The sequence below is a fragment of the Malus domestica genome, chromosome 06 (genome assembly GCF_042453785.1).
Source record: "Malus domestica chromosome 06, GDT2T_hap1".
Taxonomy (NCBI): Eukaryota; Viridiplantae; Streptophyta; class Magnoliopsida; order Rosales; family Rosaceae; genus Malus; species Malus domestica.
Genome location: NC_091666.1, coordinates 10,825,513 through 10,837,207, shown reverse-complemented (window position 1 = coordinate 10,837,207; position 11,695 = coordinate 10,825,513).

Genomic DNA, 11,695 nt, shown 5'->3' with positions numbered 1-11,695 from the left:
AATGATGATTTTGCCCTCGAGGCTTAGTGACGTGGATGTACATATATAGGTTAAATTATTTTTCCCGCTGACGTGATTAAACTATACTCGACTTCACGAGAGCGTTGACGGTTAGGCTCAAATTGGAGTTGTAACATGAAAGTTATGAATTTTAGGTGCGAAAACGGGTAAATTTTGGACCAATTATATGGGCTCCTATGCTTTTAGGCCCAATCAGATTACATTATTTTCTTATGCTGCCTAATCCCGTAACCCACACACACATAGACACAAGTGCAACTTTCCCTCATCCTCTTCTTCTTTCTCAAAATTTCCCTCTTCTGTACAACCTTGACCTCCAACTCCTGAGCACCATTAAACATATACGGATCAAGCTTAAGGATAACACCTTCGTACCCCTCTTGACTTCGCGAGTCTAGCCGTACCATTAGTTCAAAGGGAGGACGTGTAGAACTCAAGAAATTCGAGCTCCAGCAAAGGGTCCAATTTCCTCCGTCACGATTGCAAAGGATTTATTTGGTTTTGAGACTTAAGAAGGTGCTCTTCTAGCTTCGCCACTGCTTTGGAGTCATTTTGAAGTGATTTGAATGTCGGGACTCACGTGTTCACGGAGTTGTAGGTTTAGCCGATTTTTCCAAGAATTTTTCCGGTCGGTTTTCATCGATTTTAGGACTTTAAAGAGGTATGGTTATGTTCTCCTAGTTGAGGGCTTCAACTCCATATAAAATTTGTGAATATTGGTGTTGAAACGAAGTACTAAGGTTTTAAGAATTTCCAGTTTCCGGTGATGCATTGGCAGCCGGCGGCGAATCCCAGTGAAGCATCGGAGAAGAAAGAAGAATATTTCGTTAACTTTGATGGAATTTACTAACGGCGTTAAAGATTCTGTCCAACTTGCCAGGCACGTGCCCGCGCGTGGCCTGCGCGTGAAGGCGCATGGGACATCGGAATTTTTTTCAAAAAATATGGGGATGCTTGTGGTGTTGAGTAGGCCACGATGGTATATTTAAACATCCCAATTGAGCAATGTATGAGAAGTTATTACACGGTTTTTGTTATGTGCTTAAAATTAACATTGAAATAGTTGTTTCACATATAGGTGAGACATTTTCAGATGACGAGCGCAACCAACTCGGGGGTTACGATCCTGCTACATACCAGTGAGTGGGCTTTTGGCTTTTCTATATACGTATATATACTTTACATTTTCCCAAAAATTGTTTTGAATGGATTTAAGTTTTTAAATGCCATGTCAATTGCATTACATTTTAGTATATGCATTAGTATAGATATCCATATTATTGCATGATGCTGCGGACGCACATGTAAGCTTTAGGTGAGTACATATTGATAATAATGATTGTAGTGTGTATGGTTATGTTGAGATACATTTAGTGCTCATTATCCTGCACCCCGGTGTTAGTGCTCCTCCCGAGGCTAGGGCTTAGCATTCACGTGATTGTTCACCTCTTGCATCATACGCTCACCTTGGATCCAAGGCAGGTGCCAGCCTATTGAACAGATCACATTAGGTGGTTCCGACTCGTAGGTGACCTGCGATACTTCGCACAACCTTCACGTGATCGTAGCACTTGAGCGTACCTATTTACACCCAGCCTGTCGTACAGACCACATTAGGTGATTCCGACTCATGTGCAGGATTTGGTAGATGAGCTATAGGTTCAGCCATACAGGTCATGTTAGATGACTTAGGCTGGCATATCATTTTACATTGATTTATTCCACCTGACTTACATATTTCATTGCTGAGATACTTGACATGGCATATACTTGGTTCATTACTCCCGAGCTTGATTTTTATAAATACATATGTATTACTAGTTTTTGGCAAATTATACGGGTTTTACGGTGAGGGGTTGTTACTTTTGGAAAGAGAAATGGTTTTGAAAAGCTTTGTTTTTGCCCACTCACGTTTTCTGTTTTGTGCCCCTCCAGGTTCTAGGTAGAAGTTCGTGTTGGTGGCTTACGAGGATTTTATGGAGATTCTGACATACTTCAAATAATGTAGGAACTTTCTTTCGTATTATGTATAATTAATAGTTCGCCTGCTGGACTGCACTTAGGTTACCTATACTCTGATTATGTGTAGCTTTACTCTAAACATCTCCACTCGCACTTATCTACTTGTCAAGTGTGAATTAGCTAATTGGTTTTTAATTACTCACATTTTCATATCACTATCACTTCTGCACTGCGCACATGGCTACGTCACCCTCACGTGACGGCCAGCACGCCTTGATTTAGGTCAGGGTGTATCAAGTGATGTTTTGAACGCCCAGATATGAATGAACACGGCTTTGGCACCAATTTGTAGGAAGTGTAGAAGGATGGAAATACTTAACAAGTTTATGGGAAATCTGAGTTGCTACAGCAAAGCTCTTGTATTAGTTCTTATTGTAACTCTCTTGATACAAAATGATATGCCAAAAGCTATATATAGAATACAAAGTACTAGAGAGTTCTTCCTAGATAACTTAACAGACATAGGCTAGGAACTCTAATACAATAACTCTAGAATAATTGTTCTTGGGAATGTCCAGAGTCTTAACAGTTAGGGTAGTGCATTAATTCCAACAGAATAATTGTTCTTGGGAATGTCTAGAGTCTTAACATTTAGGGTAGTGCATTAATTCCAACAAGAACCACATCGCTTGGTTAGTAAAGACTTTATCTTTTATGTTTAAATGGACGCGCTTAAAGTATCTTATCTTCTTAAGTTTATCATATGCAGATCCAGTCAAGGAAATCTGAAACAATACTTCATTAACTGATCACTCCGAACCCAGCATCTCAAGTCTTAACCACTAAGAAAGCTCATGAGGGTAGAGAGACTAGCGAACAAAATAGGAAGGGAAACAAAGAGATTGAGTTTACCTTATAAGCATAAATGTTGTGAGTGTAATGCTTAGGGGTGCCCGAAGCTTCGAGTGAAGAGTAGAAAGCTTTGACATCCTCCATCATCTCCTGTTGTGACGGAAGTGCAATACGATTAGACAAAACGCCTGCTATCCACTTGCTTTGAAGTTCAAATATAGGGAAAGGCTCAGCTTGGCACCAAAATGTTCAACCATTTACTTCAAACATAAAAAGAAGAATGAACCAAAAAAAGTCAAAAGGCCCAGCAAAAATATGGCAGAAAATTTACAGAAGAGAAATACCTTCCATGTTAACCCAACGAAGTGAAGTGTTGGTTAACGCTTTCATGTTAAACAATGGAAAGCCGCCCGCCTATGATAATATGTGGCTTCATTCTATGGTTTCATCCGGGAGAGATATAGATGCAATGTGAACCTCTTTAGCAATTCCAGCTATGTCCCGTGAAATATCAATGGCACTAGGTGTGCTCCCTAGCAAGATCACAACCTATGCAAAGCATGGAAAGGGATAAGATAAGCTAACCACTATATACAGTTTCTGAGTAAAGGAAACCAAAAGCAAGTAACAACTTTGAGTGTTTGACATTCTTCCGTTAACAGTTTATAGGAAACTCGGGATAACATAATCTACAAGTGCCTACAGGATACAGAAAGTGACACAGACCTGATCTCGAAAAGGCTCCGGGGTAAGGTGACTGTGGCTGTGAAGTTGCTTCCCTTTCCATGTGTTGATGCCTGCAAATAATGTACATGGCATAAATGGGAAGGAGAAAATGTAAGAACCAATTTTTTTACAATGCAATTCAAATTTGCAACTTCAAAAACTCATTTGAGGAATATATTCTCAAACCACCTATAGTACTCTACTGGAACTGATTTGCTTCCTTCAATCAATGAGAGATTCTAAGATATATAATTGATTTATATACCGCTATTAGAATATGAAGGTAAACATTGGACGTGTTTAAGTGTCTGTAACCGGAATCAAATTTACGAAATTAGATTCCGATTACGGGATACTCCTTTATTTACTTTAACTTTGGGGAATCAAAATGCATATGGTCCACACAAATTTAGGAATCAACTTCTCCTTTTGGAGGAATTGGACTACCTGAGGGAGGCATTTGAATTCCTTGACATGTGGGGATCGGAATGGATTTCCTTTACCAATTATGCCCTCACATGGTTCTAATTATACCAACACTGCCCCTACTTGATTTCTATTAATTAGACTAAAAATAAGGAAGTTTTAACGAAAATGGCTTGAAACAAGAGTATTTTAATAAAAAAATCACCATATATTTTTCTTTAACCAAAAACACCTCAAAATTAACCATAAGAATAGAGCCCCCAAATTCCACATGGGCTGGGTTACAAAGCCCAACACGAACAAAAATAAGTTTCCAAAAATGCCCATAATAGAAAGAAAACCCAACCACGCGCAAAACTCAGCAATAACTAGTGAGGCGTTGCTGAGCAAATAGCATTCTCATTGACTCGCTCAAAACCACCGAATACGCATACCATCTCTGTAAGGGATATCATGGAATAGGGACAGGTGGAGAGATATCATCAGATTGTTGTCTCTGAACATATATGCAGCTGAGAACAAAAGTTCAAGTGATTCATAATTAATTATTCTTTTGCAATAAGAAACCACCTGACCAGTTCTATGGTTTCCTCTGAGCCCCTTTTCCAAAGGTGCCATTTTTTTCTTATAAATTTCTTATTTTTGTCGTTTTTGAGCTGATTTGATTGAATATATCAGTGAAAAATTGAATATATTCACACCCCGACCGAAATCAAGACGTGCTGGCCGTCATGACGTCCTTGATAAGAATGGGACATCCTTGGTACTCCCAACTAACATAACAAACTTCGCCCCTAGGCATAAAAAAACTCAACCTTATCCCACCCCGACTGAAATCAAGGCGTCTTGGCCATCACGGATATTTTGTTGTTTTCTGAGATAGGTATTGATTGAAATTTGAAATCTTCTTTTAGATTAATGATTTCGTATTTTCTGTATTACATTATTCTTCATTTCTTAATGTCTTTTATTGCAATTATAAAATTTGTTATATGCAAATTTACAAGTTCTTTCATATTTCTATAATGATTTAATTCTTATTTGTGCCCTGCAAACATTTACAATATTTTCTCCTTTATGTATAAGATTTTGTATGAATTAATTAGTGAAAATTTAATTTGTTCTAATTATTTCTCTTTTTGTTATTCCAAAAAAAATAAAAAATAAAACAAAACAAAAACAGAACTGCTCCTGCTCAACTTGTGGGTTGGCCTCTAATTCGATCATTTGGGAAGAATCTTGCAAGCAACAAAAGCTCTTCTGAAAATGTCCAAAACAAAACTCCTAATGGTAAACCAGTTGAAACCAGCGGAAAGGGTATGTTTGTGAAAATTAACATGGATGGAGTCCATGTTACCTCTTCAAGTTTTATGTCATCTAATGAATTCGCTGCCTTGGAAAATCTCCTGAGAGCCAGAGTTGACGGCACCTTACAATCACAAAGATATAAATCTCTTGTATAATTATAGCAAATAGTAAAAACAATCATGCATGAATTATAACTTTTACCTTATCTTTTTTTCTTTCTTCTACTATAGATACTGAGGGACGAGCTTGAGATTTCGAGAGTATATGTGAATGCTTTTAACCAACTGAGTTACAAGTCTTTGTTATTTTAGCCATATTAAAAGAATGAATGAAGTAAAATCCTGGTTATATGTATACTAGTAGGATGTCTAGATGCTTATGTTGTCAAGTTATCAAACGGTACTATTATTGATCATATATTTTTTATCAGAGTATGTCATTCTAATCCTCCTTAAATTAAGGATGCACTATTTATGAAACTGGACCGATAAGTAGACACTATTTATGAAGTCAAATCAAGAATGAGACATTATTTCTAAAACTAAAACAATAGGTGGAAACTATTTATGAAACCAAATTAAGAATGAGACACTATTTCTAAAACTAAACCAATAGGTGGAAACTATTTATAAAACTAGACCAAGAAAGAGACACTACTTATTAAACTAGATCAAGAAAGAGACACCATTGATGAAAATGTACCAATTGCTATACACTATTTATGAAACTGGACCAATAACTAAGCCACTATTTATGAAAGTGGACCAAGAACTAGGCATTATTTATGAATCTGGACTAAGAATTAAGCCACTATTTGTGAAAGTGGGCCAAGAACTAGGCAATATTTATGGAACTAGACCAATACAGAGACACTATTTATGAAATTGAACCAATAAGTATACAATATTTATGAAACCAAATAAAAAATGAGACATTATTTCTAAAACAAAACCAATAGGTGGAAACTATTTATGAAATTAGTCTAAAAAAGAAACACTATTTATGAAATTGAACCAAGAACCAAGCATTACCTATGAAACTGGATGAAGAACTAGACATTATTTATGAAACTGGACCAATAGGTAAACCCTATTTATGAATCTGGATCAGCAAGTGGATACTATTTATGAAACCAAACAAAAAATTAGGCACTATTTCTAAAACTGAACAAATAGGCGAATACTATTTATGAAACTGGATCAATAAAGAGATACTATTTATGAAACTTTACCAATTATTGTACACTATTTATGAAATTGGATCAAGAACGAGACATTATTTATGAAACTATACTATTTTCAATATACTATTTATGAAACTAAACCAATAAGTACACATTATTTATAAAACTAGACCAATAAATTTATGAGCTAAAGCATTGGCAGATGAAAAATATTTTATGAGCTAAAGGATTGGTAGATTAAAAATATTTTCATTTTCAATGCTAGAGAACAGGTGTTCATCACATGCATGCCTATGCATTTGACTTGACTTACACAAGTACACTTGTAGGCTCAAGAGGTATATACAAATATATGCAAGAGAGACATTGGATGTAATAAACAACTCAATGTATACAAATTTTTCTCAACTTTATAGTGAGACATATATATATATATATATATATATATATCTAAAGTCTTTAAGGGAAGGAATTTCTATTTTTTTTTTTTATGAAAATGGGAATTGGTTATGGGGTACATCGAACTTTAACGATCCGAACAATCTATTCTTTAAGTTGTACCTCATAGATCATTCTTGCAAAATATTAGCCAAATAAAAAATATTTAAGACATCTAATTAGGTTCAAAGAAATGAACGAGTACTTTGTTATATAAGAAACAATGAAATTTGATCTTGATAATTTCATCTATCATAAACTAAAGTCTACCATTTTCTAAGGTTATGATTGATTGATTTCTTAGAAACTCTCTTTCTTTTCTCAAGGTCTCTAAAGTATGATATGTTGCTCTTTTTGCTTCTAATATGTTATGCTGCACTTCTGTATTTTTATATTTAGTAATAAATGAAGGTTGTTCAAGATAACCATGATAAAACTTTTGCTTCTTTAAAGTCTTGCTAATTCTTTTGAAAATATATGATAATCTTCTCTTTATGCAAGTTATAGTTAGGTGTCTAGGACAATAATTTCCTGGTGGTTGTGGTTGACAGAGTCTATAAGGACAATATTATATAGTATTCATACAAATTGAATAAGTATGTGATATCAGTTGTGTTGATGACTTCCGTCCTCAAGGTACTTTACTATTATAAGTTACTATTAAAATGCTAAATTTGGTTCTGATACCAAATTCAAAGAGTAAGGTCCTGTTGTTAAATAGTCGGATGACCATTATAACAACTAGACAGCCTTGCACATAAAACTCGACATGTTTCAGCATGACAGCCACTCACAGTGTAGGTATAAGGCCTTAAAAGGCTGAACTCAGAAGTACGAAGAATTCAGAGGTATCCTGGTTAATGTTCAGTTATTTGTATATATATTTTATTTACAGCTGATTCTGAAAATATTTGTTACTGTTTTTGAATAGTGCATTTTCACTGTTTTTGAATATTGGTTGTTCACTGTTTTTAGATCTTGTCATCTTGCACTGCTTCTGAAACTGTCGGTACTATCATTTCCTTTAATTAACTTGTCGTTTCATTCTTTTGTGGTTGTATCTTATTTGTCTTCTTTTATATTTGCTTTGATGAGGACCAGTGAACTATGCTAAATGTTGGAGCACTGTTGTTTGATAGTTTTTTTTTCTGCTTTTTTTGTCTAACTGTTTTAAAGGGTAGGCTCAGTATTTTTGGAAACTTTTGTCTTAAAGATTAAATGAAAGTTTTTGAAAACTTTTCATTAGCTTTTCCAAGAAAGAAAGAATAAACTTGTATAGTTCTTTGCCTTCAAAATCTTATGTAAGTTCTATAAAATAACTTGTACATAAAACCATTTAGTCTCTTTCGACAAGGATATATATATAAGAGTGAAGTGCTGATTTAGTTCCTGAACTATCACCTCAGTGAAAATTAGGTTTCTGAATTACTTTTTTGATCAAATAAGTCCCTAAATTCATTAAAAATTGCTCGTTTCATCCCTACTATTATATTCAAAACTATTTTATCCAATTTTTTGTCAACTTAAGTCACTTGACACACTTTAGAGTGTAATACCATCATTTTCTCGCCTATTTAGCCCTTACCATTTCATATAGGTTGCGAATCTAGCATCTAATTTACCTTTCAAAGTTAACTCTATACACTATTTTTGTATAGAAAATTATCAATTTTCCCTTCAATGTGTATAATGTGCAAGTAACTTGACTTAGTTTGATGAAAAATTGAATATAGTAGCATCGAATCTAATATTAGGGATGTAATTGGCAGATTTTGAAGGGAAATAATGAGATTTCTAGTGACTAGCATGCATATTTAATTCATAAATCTATATACATAAGCAACGGAAGCATATTATCACATATTATCAAAGCTATAGTATGCAAATCCCCTTCAAGAAGCATATGTTCATATATGATGCATCAAACAAAATATTGAAAAACAAAGTGAAGGTTGAGTTTTATACCTCTTAATCTAGACCTTAGACCAAGGATGGACCACCTCTAAGCTTTTTGTTCTTGGAACTCCTTGAGTCTAGCCTCCCTCCTTGTTTCCTTCACCTTGAAAGATTTGGAACTCCTTTGATTCTCCTCTAGTCTCCAAAGTAGAAGACCTCTAAAGATCCACACCCACTAGTGTAGTGAGATAGATGTTGGAATAACCAAAAGTAGAAGAGATGATTAGCAATTTCCCTTCTTGGTTGCTGGCCATGTATGTTTGTAGAGAGAGACTTGTTTTTTTCTTGTTGAAAAAAAACACACAAAAACCCTAATGAAACTTTTTCATTCAATTCTCTTTATAAAGGTAAAAGAAGTAAGTCAACTAATTGACTCTTTCTCTCTCTTCTTTCCTCATCTTTGGCTGACTCCTTAGTATAGGTTTGGACTTTGGGTTTTTATCATTTCAAGTCATCCTATACTTGAATAAAAAGCCTAATGGGTTTGGGCCCAATGGGCCCGAATGAACCCAAACTTTTCTTTAAGCCCGAAACGATCTTTCATCGCTTCTATGATTTCTTTAGATTTTCTAATTAATCATAGCACTTTAATTAATCCAATTAATTAATTCCATCATCCTTTAGTTGTCTCACCACAAGAGTGTATCGGTGTACAATCATTTTAGGTTCTAATTAGTGAGGCAGTGAGGTTATTGGTACCAATCCAATTAATTAGTATTTATCCAATCACTCAGTGAATTAAAACTTACTTTTAATTCTCCTTCTTCTTTGATGACTACTTATTTAATCATCTAGAACAACCCACAAGCTATGAGTGACATCTAACCATATATCATGGCTACACAAGCTAATGTAGAATTTGGTCGGAGAACCTATTCTGTGAAATCCTGTTCTGGAATTTCACTGTTATAATCTACGTATTTGAATTATTGAGATTTTATATTATTTTTCGAAAATTTAGATTTATTTATTTGAATTTAGATTTTAATTAAACTAGTTCGAAGTTTGAAGTTTGAAAATTAATTATTTAAAACCGTAGACCTTTTGAGGTCATAATTTATATTTTTGAATAGAGCTCGATCTAACAAATGCGTGGGTGCAAACTGTTCATGAAATGAGAAAGAGTCATTAACGTTTAAAGTTAGGGACATTTTTGTAACGACACGTGGACGGCTCTGATGAAAAGAAAAGAAGAGAAAGGAGAGAAATGAGGGAAAGGATGGAGGAGGAGGACCAATCAGAAACGAAAGAAAGGAGGGGAAAAGAGAGAGGGGAGAAGGAGGGGAACCGGACCCCTCTTCGACCCAGTTCTATTTTTCCGACTCGACCCGACCTTCTTCACCTCCTCCGATGGTTATTCATTGGTTTTTCCGGTGAACTATGTTACCAAACCACCTGAAAAACGTTCCATGACATTCCCTCTACCTATTCCACCATAAATTAGATGAAAATTGGCCTTGAAATTGTGCAAACCGCACCGGTGGGTGCGTGAGTTCATAGATGTCGATCCACCAAATCTGAAACAAATTCCTTCGATCACCACCACATATAGCATCCTTTTGAGGCCTGGAACAAAGCCCAAACAAGTTTGGGTGCGGTGGAGCTGTTAAGGAGTCGAACTAAGGACACGAAAATTCTAGGGTTTTCAGCAGGTTCATGGCGATTTGAGGCTTTTCCCTATTGGACTTGGCCACATGTATGAAACTTGCTCTACTTATTGAGATCTACAATTCTATGAATTTTGGTAATTTTTGGAAATAGTTGAATTTTCCAGTGAGTCGGGGTGGCCAACCGCCACCCATGGCGGGGCTTGGCTAGTGGGCCACCAATGAGATTTTAGTAGGCTGTTCTAGAAGCATAATGTTGATTTTAGAAAGTTATGGATCCAAAATCCAATGTGCGGATCTTCCGGATTGAGTTATGTAGACTTGTGGACCCTATTGTTGATCGAGAGTTAACGTTTGGTCAACATGTCTCGAAACGTTCTAGATATTAAATTTAGTACTATGGGATACTAAGTGATGTCTAGTGGGCCTACATTGGTTAGAGAGTGACTTGAATATACGTGATATGATTATTACCTTGATTTCTTACATTAATATCGTTCGTGAATATGAAATGGTTATAAATGTGATTTCTATTGAAATGTGATTTTTATATATTTAGCCATAGACCTATGGTTATTAAACATGATTTGGCCTGTGTACTGATGATGATTGTGATATGTGATTTGACGTGCATATTTGAAATGTGGTTGATTTGCATAGTTGGTATGATATGATGAAATGTGAGGGCTAGTAGTGGACCGTTAACCCATTGCCATGGGGTTTGTTGCTTCGAGACTTGTTTCACATATAGTATCATTGTTTCATTTCTCGATTCGTTCGTATACCTTGTGCTTTGTTCCATTTCTTATTTTGTTAATCTTTCGTATTTTGAGTGCTTATTTGACGTCTTGTTCTTTGAGCCGTTGTTATGTTCCTTGGCCTCCCTTCGGTTCCGTTGAGTGATTCGGAATTGAGTATCCGCTGGGGTTCCATTGAGTGGTATGGTTCCCTGCTCTGTCTGGATTCTGTTGAGAGATTCGGAATACCTCGTGATTCGCGATTTCGTTAAGTGGTCCGGAATCGTATCCACTTGGATTCCGTTAAGAGGTCCGGAATTCCTTCTGCTCCCTGATTCCGTTGAGTGGTCCGGAATCGTATCCTGGTTTGGATTTCGTTGAGTGGTTCGGAATCCTCTTTGGTGTCTTGGTTCCGTTGAGTGGTCCGGAACCTGATGTTGGATTTCGTTAAGTGGTTCGAAATCGCATCATTTGATTCA